This window comes from Phyllostomus discolor, chromosome 6 (assembly GCF_004126475.2).
Source record: "Phyllostomus discolor isolate MPI-MPIP mPhyDis1 chromosome 6, mPhyDis1.pri.v3, whole genome shotgun sequence".
NCBI classification, from domain to species: Eukaryota; Metazoa; Chordata; class Mammalia; order Chiroptera; family Phyllostomidae; genus Phyllostomus; species Phyllostomus discolor.
Window position 1 is genome coordinate 12,589,453 of NC_040908.2, and position 19,826 is coordinate 12,609,278.

At 47.2% G+C, this 19,826-nt stretch overlaps 1 protein-coding gene across 6 annotated transcripts in view; it reads left to right on the forward strand.

Moving 5' to 3' along the window:
* Positions 1 to 14,852: 14,852 nt before the first annotated feature.
* Positions 14,853 to 19,826, forward strand: part of NCOA1 (nuclear receptor coactivator 1) — a 209,137-nt gene continuing 204,163 nt past the window's right edge. For 4 of the 6 annotated variants that reach the window (XM_036027724.1, XM_028514417.2, XM_036027725.1 and 1 more), the window contains exon 1: positions 14,853 to 15,208. The gene's annotated coding sequence lies outside the window, so the exon portion shown is untranslated. Of the gene's footprint in view, positions 15,209 to 15,595; positions 15,730 to 19,826 lie in introns of those variants that run through there. The other 2 variants (XM_028514418.2, XM_028514416.2) reach the window with 2 other exon arrangements.

Here is a 19,826-nt window from a genome sequence, read left to right on the forward strand (position 1 = left end):
AAAATATACTTGTATATTTAAAAATAAATAAAAGGTCTTTTGGTTTTCGTTATGCAAACCACAGGAAGTCAAGATGGACAAGTAAAGAAAATAAACTCAATAGAGAGGCCAGAAAGAGGGCAGTGTTTGCTAATTTCTTTTGTGTGGAACCACAACAAAGTGAGAAATATATATCAGGTCTTAATTCAGTACACAGGTGTGTATGTGTGCATAATCGAAAGAAAACATGTTTTGAACAGTGCATTTTCTTTTTTAGACGCTAGTCATGACCGACAAAGCTGATTTCATGATCCACTGATTGAAAAGCAGGCCATAGTGTCAGAATCTTGGAAGGAGGTAAGGTTTTTAAGTTTATCAAAAAAAGAAGCATTTTTAAAGTAGTTGACCAAGTGCTGGGGATTGCAGACTTCTTTCTCTTTTCTCCTCGGCAGGGTCCCTGTTACATTATTTTCTTTGATCCCCACTGACACAGACAAGCAGTGAGAGTGCAAAACCAGTTTGCTACAGAGTGTGGAAATCCTAGGTTACCTGCTGTGTGAGGTTGGCAAATTGCAGGTACATGGTTTCATTGTTTAAACTTATCTAACAGCCTATTAAGAGCTTGATTAAAAAAACTGATTATTAACACATGCAAAATTGATTAATCCCTTAGGTAACTTTATCTTGCGATTTTTAGTTCTATCAGGTGACTTTTCCCCCCTGCATTCTAAGTGCACGCCCAGGTCTTAGCTCACCTGGATCAGGAGGAAACAAAGTGGCATTTTCCCAGCAGACTTGAGGCTTCTTGCTCTTATACAGGATGGGTCACATTCCTCTCAGCCTGCTGAAATCCCGAGCAGCGATGCTCTCCTGACCCCCCCGCTTCCACACCCCCATCAACATCTGCAGCTGATCTCTCCAGCTGACCTTCTTCTTAATCTACTTTTTTTTTAAGTTAACCCTTTTCTAAGAGTGACTTTCTAGTCTTTTCTCCCATTTTCTGATCCCACAGCTCCAGTATTCCTTCCATCCTTTCTTTCCCCGGAAGGCAGGTGCACAAAGCAGGTAGATCACTTACCTTGTCCATCAAACAATCGTTCCAGCAGAGTTTCTCGAATAACCTGATAATGTGATTTTTCCTGGTGTAAATCAGTAAGATTCATTTTGACATTTCAAACTGATGGGAGGACAAGAAGACTATCGCATGGCCTCTGAACGGGGACAACTGCTCAGCCTGTCTGTTCCGATCACCAGGGGCAGGATGAGAATGGGGATGGAGTGGGGCACGATATAGTGTTAAGAGCCTAGACTTTGGAGTCCATACTTTGTCACTCCCTAGTGGCTTATGACCTTGACCGAGTTTCTGCCTCTTTCAGCTTTTAGAAGTGGTTGGATTGCCTCTCTCACAGAGAGGCGGGGAGAATGGAAAGAAGTAAGGCAGGTAACACAGGACCCAGAGCCTAGTACGTACCATTTAGTAAGTGGAAGCTATTATCAGCTATTATCTCTGGGAAAATGTACATTATGTTAAGAATGTGCACACACTCAAATTGAAATGGGAGGGCTGTCTTCCTTGCATGAGCTACATCTTTTTGGCTTGTGGCTTCTCCGCTTCTCTCTGCATATCAATTTCCCTCTGTCTACTGACAGCTTCCTCTGCTTTCTCATTGTTTCTTGCCTCTTCCACTTGGGTTGACAATTTGGCATCTTTTCAGTTTCAGCCACCACTGCTGTGTTTCTTGGTCCAAAAGCTGGGAGAGGAACTGGCTTGCCTAACTCACCTTTTTGTCCTAGACCATGCCAGTGAGGATGGCCCAGTGTGGGGCCCACTGCTTCGGTCAGTCACTGCATGGTTATTCTTGGAAGGAAACGTAGTGTGGCACCTCCAGGGGACTTATTCAAGACGATGCATGCACGTGGGAGAGAGGGTATGAAACGGCTCATCTCTAGTTGAAGGTCCAACGTATATCCTCGCTTTGATCTAAAGAGTCCTAGTGGATGACAAGCAATAGATTGTGCAGGTAACCACTTCACCCACCACTTACGAAATGGGAGTGAACCTTTGCTTGAGGAAGAGAGCTCTGAGTTACATCACAGGATCCCTTCAAACAGCAAGTTTTCTCTTTTTTTTTGCACATATAGTATAATGTATTTTACATGATAATCAGTCTAGTTCATCGATTTATATTCTTAGGCATGTACAATCATTTTTTCCACTATTTTATTTGTCATTATCCCCAGTGGGTGAATATCCTTTACTCAGCATCTCTTTTTCCTTTCCCACTTTATTCTTTCTTCCTTTCTTTTCTGCTTCCTCTTACACCATTGTGTTTTTTTTTTCTCATGTGAATCTTATTTACTGTTGCTATCTTCTGTGTTCCTCACATGGGTGGGCGTGCCTCCACTCGAGGGTCCGGAGCCGGGCAGCAGCCGCACCCAGGCTCCCACGGAGCACACACACAGTAGGATGTTGATCCCCGGTGTCCTGGGTGTGCTTCCGTAGTGTGCGAGTGATCACAAACCTCCGTGCTCCGGTGGAGTCTGCACTCCAGAATTGTATCAATACACTAGACTTGACTCCTCGTAGAAACGTCTTCTCGTTGTATGTAATGGCCTTGACTCATTAACTCCCTAACTCGTTCCCCCGCATTGGCTGTTATCTGCTCTCGCCATCTGGACATCATGCCAGCATTTCAGCATATTTGAAATGCCGTTTATTGCATTCTCCCTCAAACTGTGTCCCTTTCCAACTTTCCTGCTGACAAGGATGAGGATGGTGGTGGTGAAAGGTCCTGCCTCCTCTTGTCCAGAACGTGGGAGCTTGGGGAGCACGTGCTTGCCAATCATCGTATTTGGGCCTCACAAAAGTGCGATCAGGTTGACAGAGGCACTTTGCAAAGGAGGAGACTGAGCCCAAGTGGGGCTAAGTGACCTGTTCACAGTGGCAGAAACAGGTCTTCCGACTCTCAGTTCTCTGCTTTCCGCTCAGCCCCCTCTCACTCATAACCTCACGGTTGCCATCGTGTCCGTATCTAACTCATCTCAAAGTTCTCCTCATTTTTCCTCTGGGTGTCTCCCACTTGCACAGTCAAAGCAGTTAAACATCTTCCCCCTGGTCATTTCTCAGCTGGTCATTCCTTACCTGGCCACTCCTGAGTCACTGCAAGGGCCCCTGCTTTCCATGCGCCTTCTGGGCTAATTCATCCAGAAGACATTTGCTGGCACGTCATGTTCATTTTGCATCTTTTCTTCCCTCTTTTCATGTGCATTTTGAGGTCTAATTCCAGCTTCCTATTAGGGCTGAAATGAGGGTCTCATATACTGCAGCTGTTAGGATAATAACACCGCCATTAGGAACTCCTACACTCCATTTGAATAGTAAATATCTGTGGATAATTGGAAAAATCATATGTGTAAATATGCTGCTCTCATGATATCACTCCCTTGTGGCTACATCAGCTTCCTATTTTCTATTTTTGAAAATTCAAGCTCCCCGGGCCCAACATCCAAAACTGCTTATTAACCGTGAACTTGCCGATCTTGCCCTAGATACCGAAGGAAGGCAGCACTTGAGCCATCTGCCCCAAGGTTTAAGGGTGCACGTAGCTGGGGGCCCGCTTCAGGAAGTAGATGATGGGTCTACCCGTTTCAGTGATGCCAGAGGTCTCCCAAGGAACATGAAAGGAACCAACACCTATTGTGTGCCTTCCTGATGCCACCACCAAGTCTGGTATTTTATCTACCTCAGCTCACTGAATGCTAACACCAGCCCTGTAAAGAAGATAAAGAGGGGAGCAGGGATGAGGTGGGGTGGGGAAGTCCCAGTTTGGCCTCCCAACCTGGATTCAGAGTTCTGACAGGTCTAGGAATATCCAGAAGCCTGGTAGGAAGGGACCTATTTGCTTGAAGAATCAAGGAAGCCCTGAAAAATGCCTCATTCCAAGGAGAGCAGAGCAAATTTGAATGCAAGTAGAAGGGCTGTCATGAGTAGTGTTAGCTTCCTGTCGCTAATGGTATCTGCTGACTCTGCTCTAGGGAGTCCTACTCTAGTCCTAGTGAGAATGAACAGGAGGGTGGAAACCAACAGTATGAGCCTTGCCATGGGCAGCTCACAGAGAGCAGCGCAGCACTCTGGAGGGACCGCGGGAGCATGGAGGCATCCAGCACCTGCAGGCTCAGCCCAGGCCTTGACCCCTGGGCAGCAGATTCACCCCAGCGTGCCACAGACAGAAAACAGAGACATGGCAGGTTTTGTGGCTGCTTGGATGACTGTCGTTCTTTAAGAATCCATATGAGAGCCCTGGCTGGCGTAGCTCAGTGGATTGAGCGCGGGCTGCGAACCAAAGTGTCGCAGGTTAGATTCCCAGTCAGGGTACATGCCTGGGTTGTAGGCCATGACCCCCAGCAACCGTACATTGATGTTTCTCTCTCTCTCTCTTTCTCCCTCCCTTCCCTCTCTAAAAATAAATAAATGAAATCTTTAAAAATGTTGCTCAGGTAAAGATATTTAAAAATAAAAGAATCCATATGAGACAACCACTGGCTCCACGTTACGGCCCCCCTTCCGTCCTCTCAGAGCTGTTTGGGAGGAAACCAAAGAGGCCTGTTTCACAAACGCTATTTTCGTTGACATAGTCATCGTCACTGTCCACTCCCACGCCTGGCTGGCATAGCCTGGGAAGCAGATCACAGACATGTTTTCATCTCCGTTATATGAATGAGAAACTGAGGCTTGGGAAATTTAAGTAACTTGTCTGAATTAATATAGTTAGAAAGTGACAGCCTGAATTAGAATTTAGGTTTTTGATTTTGAAACCCATGCTATTTCCACTATATTATTATTCAACAAGCATTTATTGAGTCTCTACTGTGTATCAGGTGCAGGAGGTGATGGGAAACAGATAAGGTTCTGCCTAATTGAAACACACACCCAATGGCAGAGGGGGTGGCTGTTCACCAAAACGCACTCTCCTCTTCTTTCTGCCCTCGTAGCTAGGCTGCATTTCCCAGCTTCCTTTGCGGTCAAGTTGCTGGCCACTGACTGTGAGTGGAAGTGACCCTCACATTCCACTCACATTCCCTGTGATGAGGGACCCTTCCAGGCCGGAGCCCATAAAAACCTCCCGCGCATGCTTGTCTCTGCTGAGATGACTAGTGTAACCTTGGAAGCCATGTGTGGAAAATGTCAAAGCTGCCTCCGCTGATGAGGAACATATGATCTGGCCTGTTACATGAACAAGAAATCAATTTCTGTTGTGCTTGAGACATTCGCATTTAGGAGTTTATTTTTTACAGCACGAGCTCCATCTAATCAAAACGTACTCCTACATGAATGCCGCCTGGAATGGTTTTCTCTTTACTACGTTCTAGAGGCAGCCTCGCAAAGCTAGTGGTGTGATCGGGAAGGCAGGCACCTGCTGGCTGGGAGGAGCGCCGGCTGGCTGAAGGGGCAGCACCAGGGCCTCACGCGGGGAAGCCTGCCTTGGCCTGGCCCTGCCCCTGAGGGGCTGGCTCTCCCCGAGTCTGGTTCGGCATCATCCACCCCACTTTGCAAAACAAACTTCATGCTACACCTTCAACTTGACCTCTACCAGTTATGATAAAGGCGCCTTCTCGCCTTCTCTCCGCCACTCTTTTCTTTGACTTCTCAGTTCATTCAGAACTCAGGGTGGGAAGGTGATCGCTACTTACTGGGCTCCTCAGAGGCCTCAAAAGTTATAATTTTGGGGTAAATCAGTAGTCAGTGATTATATTGTGACAATTGTGTAACTATAATCCTTATAGTTGAACCAAATTATATACCATGATTATGTTTTGCTTCAAGTACAATTTTCCTGTAGAGTCCATAAATGCCGTATTTTTTGTTTTAAATTGTTTCGGTTTTCTATGAACCTACCACTATATTTTCCAACTACTACACTTTTTCTGTCCAAGGTTTTTGAACAGTTCCCTGGAAGAAGTTAGTTTAGTGGTTACCTTTGTGGGGAGGAGGACGGCTTGAGGGAGACCTTTTGGGGTGCTGGTTATATTCTATTTCACAGTCTGGGTTCTGGTGACACTTTTGTTCCTTTTGTGACATTCTTTAAGCTGAGCCCTTAAGATCTGTGCACTTTTTATATGTATGTTATACTGCAGTGAAAACATTTTAATCTACCAGATCATGAAGATATATGGGAAAAATATTGAAAATTCTAGGAAATGAGATTCTTCTGTATAGATAAGCTCCGTGGTCCATGAGTTCATCATTATCTGTAGGATTGGGGCTCTGGAATGACAAAAACTAATTATGATGTGTGGACTTCCCGGGGGTAGAAGGGCAGATAAGCAGCATCTTGTCTGATCGCCCGCCCACACAATTTCGAGGGTGGAATATGGAAGTAGAAATACCCGGCATGGGGCATCAGTTATTTTTTGCCTCCTAGAATTCCTTCGGCGTGGGCTGCTCCTGCCCAGTACCGTCCAGTACGTGGCTTTGATGGAGTTTGTTTGTCAGTGATGACGCTGTGCCATCTACCCCCAACATGGAGTTTGATGTTTGCTCTTGGCTTGGCCAATAACGCTTTCTGTCCCAGGAACTGAACTTTGAGCTGAGACATACGGGCACAGAAGGTGGTGAAGCTATCTGATCTGAAAGCAGTGCCACGGAAGTCAGCTCCTGTGTTCCTTCTTCCAAGGTTCCTGGAGCTGCTTTGGTTCCCGAGACAGATGATACAAGAGATCCTTTTATTCTTTGACCTGCCCGGTATCCTTCCAAGCAATTAATTTTTGCCCAGGTAGCCAGACTCTATTTCCAGAGTTTTCAACTAGAGAACTGATACAGCATCAGACCCTCAACTTACAAGGTTTAGAAACTCTGTTCTATTAGCTCTTCCAGGAATTACTGTGCCACATAGAATTAACACTGCCCAAATTTGCAGGAATTTGATATACAAATCATGACATTAAGTGACTACTTTTTTCCAGAAAGTATTCTTAGTCTAAAGATAAAAGCAATCATTTTGCAGAAGACATTCATTTAACATTTATTTACTAACAGCCTGACTGTTAGGCACTGTGGGGAGCGAAGAAAAATGAAACTGGATGTTTTCAAATGATTTTCAAAACCTTCTAACCATGTCTTGATGTGCTCTCCTTAAACTCCAGTTGTATAGCGCACTTAATTGATTTCACTAAAATCCCATTGTGTTGTCCCTGGTCGGCACCCTTCAGGAATCCCTCACCATCTACATGTCCAGAGTGCCGCCATCTCTTCATGTCACCCTCCCCATCCCCAGACAGGGCTTTCATAATGCTCTAACGCTTTGTTCTGGGGTCTCAGGGAGTGGCTCTGGGTACCGCTCTGCCTCAGCACCTCTAGGGTTGCCTGGCTGCCTCATAAGCAGTTCTGCCTCTCTCATTCACTTATCTTGATCCTGGTCATGCCCCCATTTGCTTTCTCTTGACCTTCCTCCTCCACCCACTTTGCAATTCCACATGCCAATCTTTCCTCCCTGCCCACCCCGTTTCAACTCCCACCACCAGGAGGGAATCTTAGTCGAGGTCTCCTAGTTCCAGGAAGGAGTTAGGACAAGGATCAAGCCCTACAGTCTACGGCTGGCATCCAAGACTCTCTAAAGTGCAGTGGAGTTTCTTTTTCTTTGCAGGATATGCCACTCCAGCTGGATTAATTATTTTCTCTCTCGTTATAGGAAAAGAAGCGTTTCCAACTCTCTGCTTTTGCCTCCATTGTTCTCTCTCCCCGGAATCCCACTGCTTCTGCCCTTCCTGTCTGAATCTGAGCCAGAGAGAACTCTGAAAATGCCCCTGCCCGATCCCTGAGTCCTCCTCCTTCTCCCTCCTCCCCCCACGTGTCCTCCTGCTTTGCTAATTCCTTTGCCAGACCTGTCTTATCTCTAATACCAGTTTTCAAGCATCCTGAAGATAGTGACTGTGTGTTTGACTTTTTTACACACTATCAGTTAAAAATTTGGGGCTGAGATCCTGCTTTGTGGAGGGAACTTTCCTGGGTATTTGGGGAATACAAAGAAATATGACTTTGGTCCTGCCTTCAAATAATTGCAGCCCAGTTGAGGAGACTGTCGCTGGAACCCTTGTGTCTCAGGCCTGCAATAAGAACCTCTTTGTATTCATCCGCTCAAACTGCCAGAACAACATACACAGACCAGGTGGCTTAAACCAGCGGTTCCCCAACCTTTTTGGCACCAGGGACTGGTTTTGTGGAAGACGATTTTTCCACAGACCAGGGGGTGGCCAGGGATGGTTTGGGGATGATTCGTGCATATTACATTTATCGTGCACTTCATTTCTATTGTTATTACATTACAATATATAATGAACTAATTATACAACTCACCACATGCTAGAGTTAGCATGTGGGCTTACCAAACTGTGCCTGGGACAAGTGCACAGGGCAGGAAAGAGGCAGAGATGGAAGTGGTAAATAAGATAATGGGTGGGCCCTGCATGGACTAAAATAAGTGTCAGATTCTGACTTAAAGCCTGCCACCAGATGCAGCTTAATTGTCACTGGCCACTTGCTGATATGGTTTTGATATGAGTCTGCAAGCAATTGATTTATGATGGTCTCTGTGCAGTCAACCCTCCCTGCTAACGCAAATCTGTATCTGCAGTCGCTCCCCAGCCCTAGCATCACCGCCTGAGCTCCATCTCAGCTCCACCTCAGATCATCAGGCATTAGATGCTCATAAGGAGCCACAGCCTAGGTACCTTGCACGCACGGTTCACAGTAGAGTTCAAGATCCTATAGAATCTAATGCTGCTGCTGATCCGACAGGAGGCAGAGCTCAGGCAGTACTGCCAGCATGGGGAGCGGCTGTAAATACAGATGAAGCTTCGCTTGCTGCTTGCTTGTCTGGCGCTCACATCCTGCTGTGTGGCCCAGTTCCTAACAGGCCTCGGACCTATACCGATCTGTGGCGGGAGGGGTTGGGGACCTTTAGTTTAAACAACAGGAATGTATTTTCTCACAGTTCTGGAGCCTGGAAGTCCAAGAGCATGATATCAGCAGGTTTGGTATTTTTATGGGGCCTCTGTCCTTGGCTTGCAGATGGCCACCTTCTCACTGTCCTCACAGGGTTTCTTCTCTGTGAGTGGGGGCATCCCTGGCGTCTCTTTTCTTTTTTTTTAATTTGTTATATTACAGGTGACATACAATATTGTACTGGTTTTAGGTGTACAACGTAGCGATTAGACATTTATGTATACCTTACGAAGTGCTCACCCTGATAATTCCATACCCTTCTGATACCACGCCTAGTTATTACAGTATTATTGATGATATTCCCTATGATGTAGTTTACATCCCCATGAGTATTTTTATAACTGCCAATTTGTGTTTCTTAATCCCTTCACCTGGTGTCTTTGTGTGTGGTCAAATTTCCTCTCGGATAGTCAGATTGGATTAGGGCCTGCCCTTACAGACTCATTTTAACAATCATCTCTTTAAAGGTCCGTTCTCCAAATACAGTCACATTCTGAGGTCCTGGGGGTTAGGATTTCAACACAAGATTCTGGGGGAGAGGTGCAATTCAGCTCGTATCCCTGTTGAATGATTGGCTAATTACAATCCTGTGCAGTCAGTTCACCTTCCACAGGAGGCTGAACAGTTGTGGCAATTGCTTATGGGTTGTTGGCTAACACATTCCTGCATTTTCTTGAGGCATTCCATCAGATATGCTTCCTCTGGTTTTCTATTGCAAAACACAGTGTAAGACACAGGTACGTCCTTATTTCCTTAGGCAGTGACAGAATTCTATCGTTTCTGTATTTGGTTGTCTGTCTTTCAAGATTAGAGGTGGGCGCCTACATGACCTACAAGAAAATTCAGGGGATTGTAATTGTACCTCTTAGTATTACACTCAGTCTGTTACTTCTTCAAGCTTGGTTTGCTACCATTGGCCCTTCATGCCATAAAATTTTCTTTGCGTCTCTTCCGTGATTAAATCTTGTCAAGAATCTGGTCTGTTAGGTGCATGACGAGGGTGGGTGGCAGATATTGGGGATAATTATAGGCCAGGGGAGTTAATAGGCACGCCGCGTAGGTAAGGGCAGTCCTCCTACAGGTGCGGCTGGCTCTGGAGTTAGAAGAGTGGAGGGACAGAGAGATTGCAGCAAGTGGCAGGGTTCAGGACTTGCTGAAGTCTGGAGGACAAAGTTGAGCGAACTGTGAATAAACTTCTGCTCTACTGGGTGGAGAAGCATGAGGCTAAGAATTCGCAGGCTCTGAAAGCATGCAACAGTGCTTTGCATACTCTCTGTTCCACCAGGCAACATGGCCTTCTCAAAACTTAGTGCTGTTGGCCTCCGAGCTGTCCCAATAGTCAGCATACAGAGGTGTGGCCACACGGGTGGCTTAGGAGCTGGTCTGTTGGCTTCTGTGTCATACCACCTGTTAAATATTTTGTATATCATCCCTTTGCCTATGCATAATCTATCTATCATTTTTGGTTAAATTTCTGTCAAGGGCAAGAGCTACTTTGCTATTCAGTATCCTCATATAAGATTTATATGATAAATTTCACTTGGCATTCAGAAATCAGGATGATAAATACCTACCCTGACACTGTAGTGTACAGTTCCAATTAACATCGGCACTGAAGTCACCACAACTGTCAGTTTCTCTGTATGGCAGTGACTACCGACAATTTGTCTTGGTTTCCTGGACGTCATCCCGTACACTGGCCAAAGAGGCCAAAGCAGGCATCTATGTTGTGTTTCAACCTCCTCCTTGCCTCCTTTTTTTCTCCTTTAATTTGGACCTAAGCTGTTGCTACTGAGCACAAAAGTGCAGCTTGGCAAGTTCCCATTCATTCATTCATTCCTCTAACAAATATTATAGAGTTCCTACTATGTGCCAGGTACTGGCCACAACAGTGAGCAAATCCTGACTTGGTCCTTGTCCTGGTGGAGTTTGAGACAAATAAGTATGTAAGGGCAGAATAAGCCAGTGAGTGAATCATGTTCCCACTCTGGCTTTAATCTCATCCCTGTCCATGCCCTCTAAACCTTGCTTGGTTCATTATTTTCCTTTTTTTACAACTTCAGTCTTTTCTAATAAATGATCTTACCCTCTGCCCACCACCATGCTCATGTCTCCCTTCAACTGAAGTGGTAGTCTTCTTGTCTTCATTTCAGTCCTTGATTATCATCTTCTCTCCCCATCAACAGACTTCTCAAGCAAGCTAGCCTTGACCTCCCACTGTCCACTCACTTCTTAACCACTTGCTATCCTGCTTCCACCCATACTTCTCTGGGTAGCTAAGTGATTTTACTGCTCTGTGTGTTACCTCTACTTGATCAGCCGAGGATTCTTCTTCTTTTCCAGGCTAACAGCAAATAGCAGGTAAGCAAGTGCCTTGAAATCTCTGAAATGCGGTCCTTGAAAGCCCCCTCCCAGACTCATCCCTGCAAAAATGGCCTGTGTAGGAAGCAACTAACTAGCTACTTGACCTTCTTACCGACATAATTATACCCACCAGTTTCTGGTATCTGTGATTGTAGAGAACAAAGTTTCTCAGTGAGTAGGAAAGGAGTAGTCACTCAGAGAAGAAAGCTATTATGACACTTTACAGCTGCAGTATGTCCTTAGGGGACACTGCATCCTGTTAATTGTGCAGCTGGCTTTATCTGTGCCTATTCTTCCAGCCTGATAAATGGCTGGGCAGATTGTTACCTTCTTGGTTTGAGCTAATGGGCAAACACTATACTAAGTGCTTTGCATACATTTGTTCATTCGATATTTGCAACAATCCTTTGCTAGCATCCTATTTACCGATGAGGACACAGAGGCTTGGAAATGTTTCAAGTGGTTGGTTCAAAGGCACACAGCTAGTAAGTGGCAGAGCCATTCCAAACCCAGGTCTGCCTAACTCTAAACCTAATTTTCTTAATGTTTATACTTCAAGCAAATGTAGATATTAAAGACTCTTCAAAGGAAAACTGACCCACTTCATTTTCTGAGGAGGTGGCAGGCTAATGCCTTACAGGTAGGACCATAGACTGGAACAATATTTCTGGAAGTCAGTTTGGCAAATATGTAGGGAAATAAAAAAGCATATACCCATTGAGACAGCAATGAATCTTTTAGGAATTTAATGCAAGAAAATATTTTTCAAACTGTGCACAGAGGCATGCTTTAGAATTACAGAATTTTTTTTCACAAAAATAAACACACACACAAAAAAACAGAAACAATGTAAACATTTTCCAGTAAGGGATTGGTTAATTAAATGATTAAAGAGCTACACAATGTAAGAGTATTCAGCCATTTTAATGAAGATATATTGTACAGTAAAAAAACCCCAGGTTATCAATGAGCACTTATAGTGTGATTCTATCATGTAAAACTGGATACCTTACTGTGTTTACATGTGCAGATACGCAGTCAGTGTGTGGCAAGGACATTATGCTCAGTGAAATAAGCCACAAAAACACAAGTACTATATGGTTCCACTTACGTTAGTTAAAACCACAGGCAGAAAGTAGAATGGGGCTTGCCGGAGGCTGGGGGAACAAGAGAGCAGGGAGTCATTGTTTTAGAGTTTCAGTTTTTCCAGATGAAAAGAGTTACGAAGATGGATGACAGCGACAGCTGCACAACAACGAGAATGCATTTAATACCACTGAACCGGACACTTAGAATGGCTAAGCTGCTAAATACTATGTTACGTGTATTTTAACACACACACAAAGAAGAAGAGGGGGTTAGTAATTTTTTGGCAAGTGATTACGATTTGTAGAAAAAGAAGAAAAAGTCAGAGGGTTTTACTTGAGGGTTTTACTTAAGATTTTCACTTAAGAAGGAGCCTCACCCTGGAAAAGGAGTTCTTTCTTTAGCATCTAGGGATGGTTCTGGCAATATAAGTAATACCGTAAATTTCATTCATCATTCAACAAAATCTCAGCACTGTATGTCCTAAGGATGTTTTCAAGTTAATTGGCCCGGAGCTGTGCGAGTGTTGGCGAGGGAGAGGGGATTGCTGGAAGGAGACACAGATATTATTAAAAAGTGAAGCCTGGAAACAAACTAAAGCAATCTAAGTGAGAGGGAAGGAGGGGAAAAAATAAAACCTTGAGGACTCCAACATTTTATGACTTTGTAAAAAAGCAGAAGCGAAGGAAAGTGCCAGCAAAGGTCAGGTCAGTAAACAGGTAGAGGAAGGAGAGTGATGGAGAAGACAGGAGAGTGTCAGGAAGGAGGAGTTAGTAGCAAGCGCTGCAGAAAGACCAACACGATGGGAGGACTGAAGTGTGCACGAGAGATTTGGCAATCTGCATTCACTAGTTTGTAGCCCCGGGGTGGGGCGGGGGCGGGGGAGGGCAGTCAGCAATACCTAGGCGAGTGGCTGGCGCACTTGCAGGCGCTTTCCCACAGCCTGGGTCGGACTAGAGTGGGAGGCAGGTGCTACATACAGAAGGGGACTGAACCGGCTCCTACTGGGGATGGGGACTCCGCAGGTGGCTGGCTAGAGGTCTTGCTAAACCAGGTGAGGGCCAGCACTAATGAAATGCACCTAGGGTCCCAGTAACAAGTTTTTGACCAGAATGACCGCATAAACGAATGAAGGTGGGGAGTGGGCTGAAGGTTGTTCAATGCGAAGGGCGGAAAGAGGACGCTGATCCGGGTATGGCCGCCAAGGGTGGCAGGTGGAACTCCTGCCTCGGGGAGGACTTGCCCACTGCCTCACCGAGGGGTCAGGGAGGTTGGTGTCTGTCTGCAAGAGAGTGTCAGGTTTCAGTTAGAAGGTGGACTGAAGAAGGGTTTAGAATTTAACGGAGGTTGCTTTAGGGTAGGAAACGCCGCAAGAGAAAACAGCGGAAAAGCTTGGGCGACCGCAGCCACAGGACAGGACCGAGGTAGGGGACGGCGGCCGACTGGGGCTGAGGGTGCGGGAAGGGACAGCTATCCGCTTCACGAAGCGCCGCGCGGCCAGTAGTGACTCAGTCACCCTCAGGACAAGCCTTTGGAACGGGGGATGCTTTCCAGAGAAAGCCATCGTGGCTCAGAAAGCCTGTTCAGCAGCTGTTTGAGTCCTGTGGTGACAAGGCACACTCAACTTTTGGAAGTAGCACTTCCAATTGCAGAATTAAAAAAAAAAAAAAAAAGAACCGGGTAGAAGAGAAGAAAGGTGTGGACCCCGCTGAAGGGTAAACTCTGTCAATGTTAGACATTTAGGGCAATTCACAGAATTGCGGAGCTAGACGTGTCGGTCGGGGTCTTTTCATCTGTAAAACGAAGGGGGCAGATGAGCTTTCCTTCCCCTTGTCTAACAGCCTCTGAAATCATCTAGACAACCACCTCCCAATTTTCCAGAATAAAAAACGAGGCCCGCGGGACGTGTCTCTGCTCAAAGTACTGCAACAAGCGAGTGGAGGGCCGGGCCCAGGACCGCCTCCTCCCCGGCCTCGGGCAGCTCCGCAACCTTCTCGGAAAGATAAGAGCCGGGAGAGGCTGCAGGCCCGGCGGCCTAGCCGAACGCACCCCCGGGTTCCAGGCCGCTTCCCGGCAGCAGTGGAAGGAACGCCCCGAGGGGAGGGCAGCAGCGCGGGCCTCCTTTCCCACACTTCGTTAGGACGCGGGCGGGGGCGGCAGCGCGGCAGCCCTCTGGGGCCTGCGGCCGGCAGAGGGCGCGGGGCGACTCCTCGCCCTGTCGCCCGGCCAGTTGGGAGCGCGCCGACCCACGCGCGCCGTCGGAGCTTGCGGGCACCGGGTCGCCGGGGCCCGACCCGGCGGAGAGAGGCAGGGGCGGGGGGAGCGGCGGGAGGGGCGGGGCGGGCGGCGAGGAGCGGGCGGGGCGGGGCGGGGCGGGGCGGGGCGCGGGGGGGCGGGGCCGCGAGCGGGGGGCGGTGGCGGCGGCGGCGGCGGCGGCGGCGGAGGAGGAGAACATGGCGGCCGCGGAGAGCGGCTGAAATGCCTGTTCTTCAGACCAGGCGAGCAGGAGTCTGACGCGATTAGCTCAGCCCTCCCCTCCGACGGCTGGACCGCGGCCTCGAGCGCCTCGGCCGCTCTGATCCCCGCTGCTCCCTCGAGCGGAGCCTGTGCCTGGTCGTTCTGCATCCCCCTGCGGGGGGACCCCTGCTCCGGAGGAGGGGGCCAGAGAGCCGCGGCGGCGGGCTCCCGGCCCGTGGAGCGGCGGAGGCCGCGGCGCTGCCGCCACGGTCGCGGGCGAGCGCGGCGCCCGTCTGCGCGGCCCAGAAGCAGCGAGGGCAGGTGAGTGGCGGGCGGCGGGCGCCTAGCCTCCCGGTGGGTGCAGCTGTCAAGAGCCGCGCGGCCGCCGAGGCCCTAGGGGGCGGGGAGCAGCTGGCGCCCCTCCACCCCCCTCTCTCCTTTCTCTCCGTTCCGCCCCCCCTCCCACTTTCCCCGAGTTCTCCCTCGGCCTCGCGCGGCTGGAGGGGGCGGAGGTCGCAGCTGTCACGGGCACCAGCTGGGGGCTGCGCCCGCGGAGGGAAATTGCTGCAGCAGCGAGTTCTCTGTCCCCTTTCCCAGTTGCCCTAGTTAGCGCGGACAGGGCGAGCATCCGCGGAGGGCGCGCGAGGCTCGCGGCAGCCGGCCGGGCGTGGGGAGCGGCGCCCCGAGCCCGCCGGCGCTCCCCGCCGCCGAGAGGGGGAGCCGGAAGTCGGCGCGGGCGCCCCTCGGCCCCGGCGAGCGCGGTGACCTTGGCCGGCGGGCTAACCTCTCCGAGTCTCGCTTGCCCGGACTGCGAAATGGGGATGACCACGGGGATCCTTTCTGTAAGCGCAGCCTTCGACGGCGCTTCTATCTTACCCTGGCTCAGGGGCTTTTTCATTCCCCCGAGGAGGAATTTCGGGAGCAGAAATGGGATGGATAAGTGAGATTTTCCTGTTAGGGCTAGGGTTTGGTCCCCTTCCCAGGATTCTGCTGAAAGGACTTAGGAAAGGGGAGCAAACGTGTTGATTGGACGATTGGGAGGTGCGATAGTTAATGGTCAGCGACAGAACTGTTGGAAGAGAAATGGAGAAACCGGACACCAGGGTCCCTAGTCCTTACTACCCAACTACGGGGTTCTCCCCCCTTGTTTTCATTTATTTATTTATTTATTTTAAAGCAGTCATTCCCGTGGGCTAGACGCTGTCTGGGCTGACGATCTTAGAGGGAGACGGAGGGCTTGACAATAAAGCCTGTGTGTGTGACAAGGATGTCCACAGTGCTGTGGCTGCAGAGTTTCGCGGGGAGGAAAACTTTAAGCAGGAGGATTTTTGAGCCTTTCATGCTTGGCTCTCCTTTATTGTACAGGCCTTGAAGAGGCAGGTGTCCTTGTGGAGGTGACATTTTTTTTCTTTTAAGACAGTGAGTTTTTTTAAAGTCGCGTATGATAATGGTGAACGAAGGGTTCTTGAGTGAATTGCAGCCCCAGCACCCTTTGTAGATGCCCAGAGTAATCTCTGTGGCGATGATTTGTCAGCGCTGAGGCTTACACCTCGGCGATTAAGACATCAAGTGTCTGTGTAAAACAGTGCTGGGGGAAGCCTCGATTATACTGGACTGTTGTAAGAACGGACTTCAAGGGTTAAATTTGTTTGAGGTGTTGTCTCCTCTTCTGGAATTGGTTGGAGGTTAATCTCCAAAAAAAAAAAAAAAAAAAAAAAAAAGTTGGCCAAAGGGGCCTCTCAGCTTATTTCACAGAAACTGTGATGTAGTAGGAAGAGGGTCAGATTTCTTCATGTTGAGTATAATGTGAAAAGAAAGTATTTGCTTGGGTCTTTTGGCTCCTCAACTAGGAATAGTTTTGGGTTAAAGGTAGCAGTGGGGTGTGATTCAGCTTAATAAATGTGCTTCCTTGAACTGTTTGTTATAAACGAAATACAATTGGAAGTGTATCTATTTTATCCCCTGTACTTTGTGGAAGGGTCTAATTTGGTTTTATGAACTAGTCTCTGAAATTGTTTTCCTTCCATTTCTTGTTTAGACTTTATGCTTTGGGAACAGTGGATCGAAAGGGGGGCCTGAATGGGGGATATATCATTTGGAGAGAAAATGCAGGGGTGCTGCTAATGAGAACAGGTGGTTGGTTTGATTTTTACAGACAGTTTGCATTGCTATTTTATTACATTTATGTAACTCACAATGAAGTCTGATTTTTAAGGTGCAAAATTTGAATTTTGCATAGTATATAGTTACTCTCTTCCTCATTTCTCTCTGAGAAAATCTGTAGGATCGTATCTAATAAATTACTTTTTGTGTGCTTTAAGCCAAGGGCGTATTTTAGATCTGCATTTTTGGGTAAATGGTTTTATTGAAAAAAAGTGCCTGATGGAACTAATGGTGATTGTTCCACTTAAACTGGGATTATATAGACAATGCATTTTCCTCCCTCTTTCTGCCAACATTTGTTTTTCTTTCTCCCTCAATTCCAGGGTTTCATTTCTAGAAATCTGGGCTGGAAAGAGAAGCAGCAGTTTGTATAATCCTAAGACTTTGCTTACACCAGGAAGCTGCAAGGGTAGCATGAAGTGGGTGTGACATAAAGATACTGCTACTACTTAAGACATTTAACTGTTAAGGGAATCTAGGGTCAAACTTTAAATTTTGTTGAATTTCCTGTTTTCTGTGTATGTGTTAATCTTTTGGTGGGCAGATGATTGGGTTGCTATGGTGCTGACTGGTGTATCTTGTGAAAGCAATGTCAAAATTTCATGCTTTTCCTCTATAGGGAGGGTGGTAAACAAGCCTAAATAATTTAAAGATGTTCCCAGGATGGAATGTTCTCTGTGTGTACTCTTAATCCTGTTAATCCAGTGACTGGTCTTCACCAGGGCTAAAGATTGAGTAAGTGATGAGGGTGGTGTAGAGGTGCTGAAAGGTGGAGTGGGGGAGAGAGGGAGGATATAGGACAGTCTTTTTTTTTTTTAACATTTCATTTATTTATTTTTAGAGAGGAAGGGCGGGAGAGAGAGAGAGAGAGAGAAACATCCATGTGAGAAACGTGGGTCACTTGGTTGCCTCTTGCACATGCCCTGACTGGGGATCAAACCTGCAAGCCAGGCACGTGTCCTGTCCTGGAATCCAACCAGCAACCCTTGGGGTTGCTTTGGGGGATGACACCCAATCAACTGAGCCACACCGGTCAGGGCTGGGCATTCTTTGAAAATCTTTATTATGTTATATATCAGAATATGATTTGTAATTGATTTTTAAAGAATATTTTAGCCCTCCCTTCTCTGTTGTCATCCATTTTACATACCTTCGCTAAAGAGATATTACCTTTGTTCCTTACTTTAGTTTGTCTTTTTTGCCTCATTTTCCAAGGGCACCACATTGTTTGAATATACAGCATATCTTCTGGGGTGGGTTGGCTTTAAGCTGTATGGCCTACCATAGCCTTCGTTTTAGGGCAAGAACGGGAAGTGAGTAAAAGTGCACACCCGAGTAGAATCCCCGAAGTCACGGGGTGTGGGGGATCCTCAGGATGCTCAGCATTGTCTCGGCAGTGATTTTTGCTGTCTACATATGATCATCGGGAGTTCTCAGAGGGTCAGCCAGTGCTCTCACGGCAGAAGTCCAAACACGTGGTGGACTCCCCTTTACATTCCCTGGAAGTACCAGGCACCGCGGGGAGTGTCGGATTGGGTGAGGTACACGTGTGTCCGGAGTTGAACGACACAGCCCCTTCTCCAGTCTGGTCTGGTCTGCAGAGCTATATACGTTTCTCCCCACCTGTACAGCTTTCCTCCTTATTTGGAAAGACTAACAGGGGTGTCCCGCCTTTGGCGTCTCTGGGCCACACTTGGAAGGAGAGTTGTCTTGGGCCACACACTGAGTATACAAACACTGATAAAAACTGATGAGCAAAATAAAAGGTTTTAAGTAAATTAACGATTTTGTGTTGGGCCCCATTTATAGCCATCCTGGGCCGCAGGTTTGACACCCCTGGTAGACTATAGGGAGGGACTTCTTTATTACTTCTCCTCCAGGTTAACCAGTAGCTTAGCCCTTCGGTCACTGAAGATGGTCCTCGTGGTTTCTGACCTTTTTTCTTACCATTGGAGATGAGATCTAGTCATTTCAAGCCTTCCCTTTTCTCTTCTTTATATTTTAGTTAGACTTGGTGCCTTTCTCTCATCATAAGGGGTCATAAAAGCCTTTAGTGGCAACTGGGTACCATTCTTGGTTGCTTCTGGACATTGTTTCGTGAGTGTACAGTATTTGATTAATGTAGAGTATAGAATGGTTACTTCTTATTTCTGCTGGATGGATACATGATTAAATAAAAGAAATTATTACAAAACACTGACACCAACATCTAAGTCCAATTCTAGAAGTACAAGTAGAGTGGGCTGTTGTATCCAAGCTTCCTCCCCCGTACCCCCATCTGCAATACAGTATTTTTGAGGCTTCTTGAAGTGACAGGCTTTTAGAAAAGCTTAGTGTAGTTTTCTGTTTCAAAGATAAATAGCTTATGTATGCCAAAACAGAAGCTGTAGACGATCAAGGAGTTGTGGACACTTGAAATTAATCAGCCTAATGACCCTCATTCTTAGATATACTATTTTTTAAATTAAAACCTTTTTAAAATCCTCACCTGAGGATATGCTTATTGATTTTAAGAGAGGGAGAGAGGGAGAGAGAGCAAGGGAAAGAGGAAGAAACATTGATTGGTTGCCTCCCATATGTGCCCAACCAGGGATTGAACTTGCAGCCTAGGTATGTGCCCTGACGGTATAAAACTCACAACCCTTTTTGGTGCATGGGACGATACTCCAACCAACTGAGCCACCTGGCCAGGGCTAGAGGTACTGTTAATACTTTTATCTAATCACTCTCTATGGATTTATTTCATTGTAGAGGGTGGGGAGGTTGGGCTTTATTA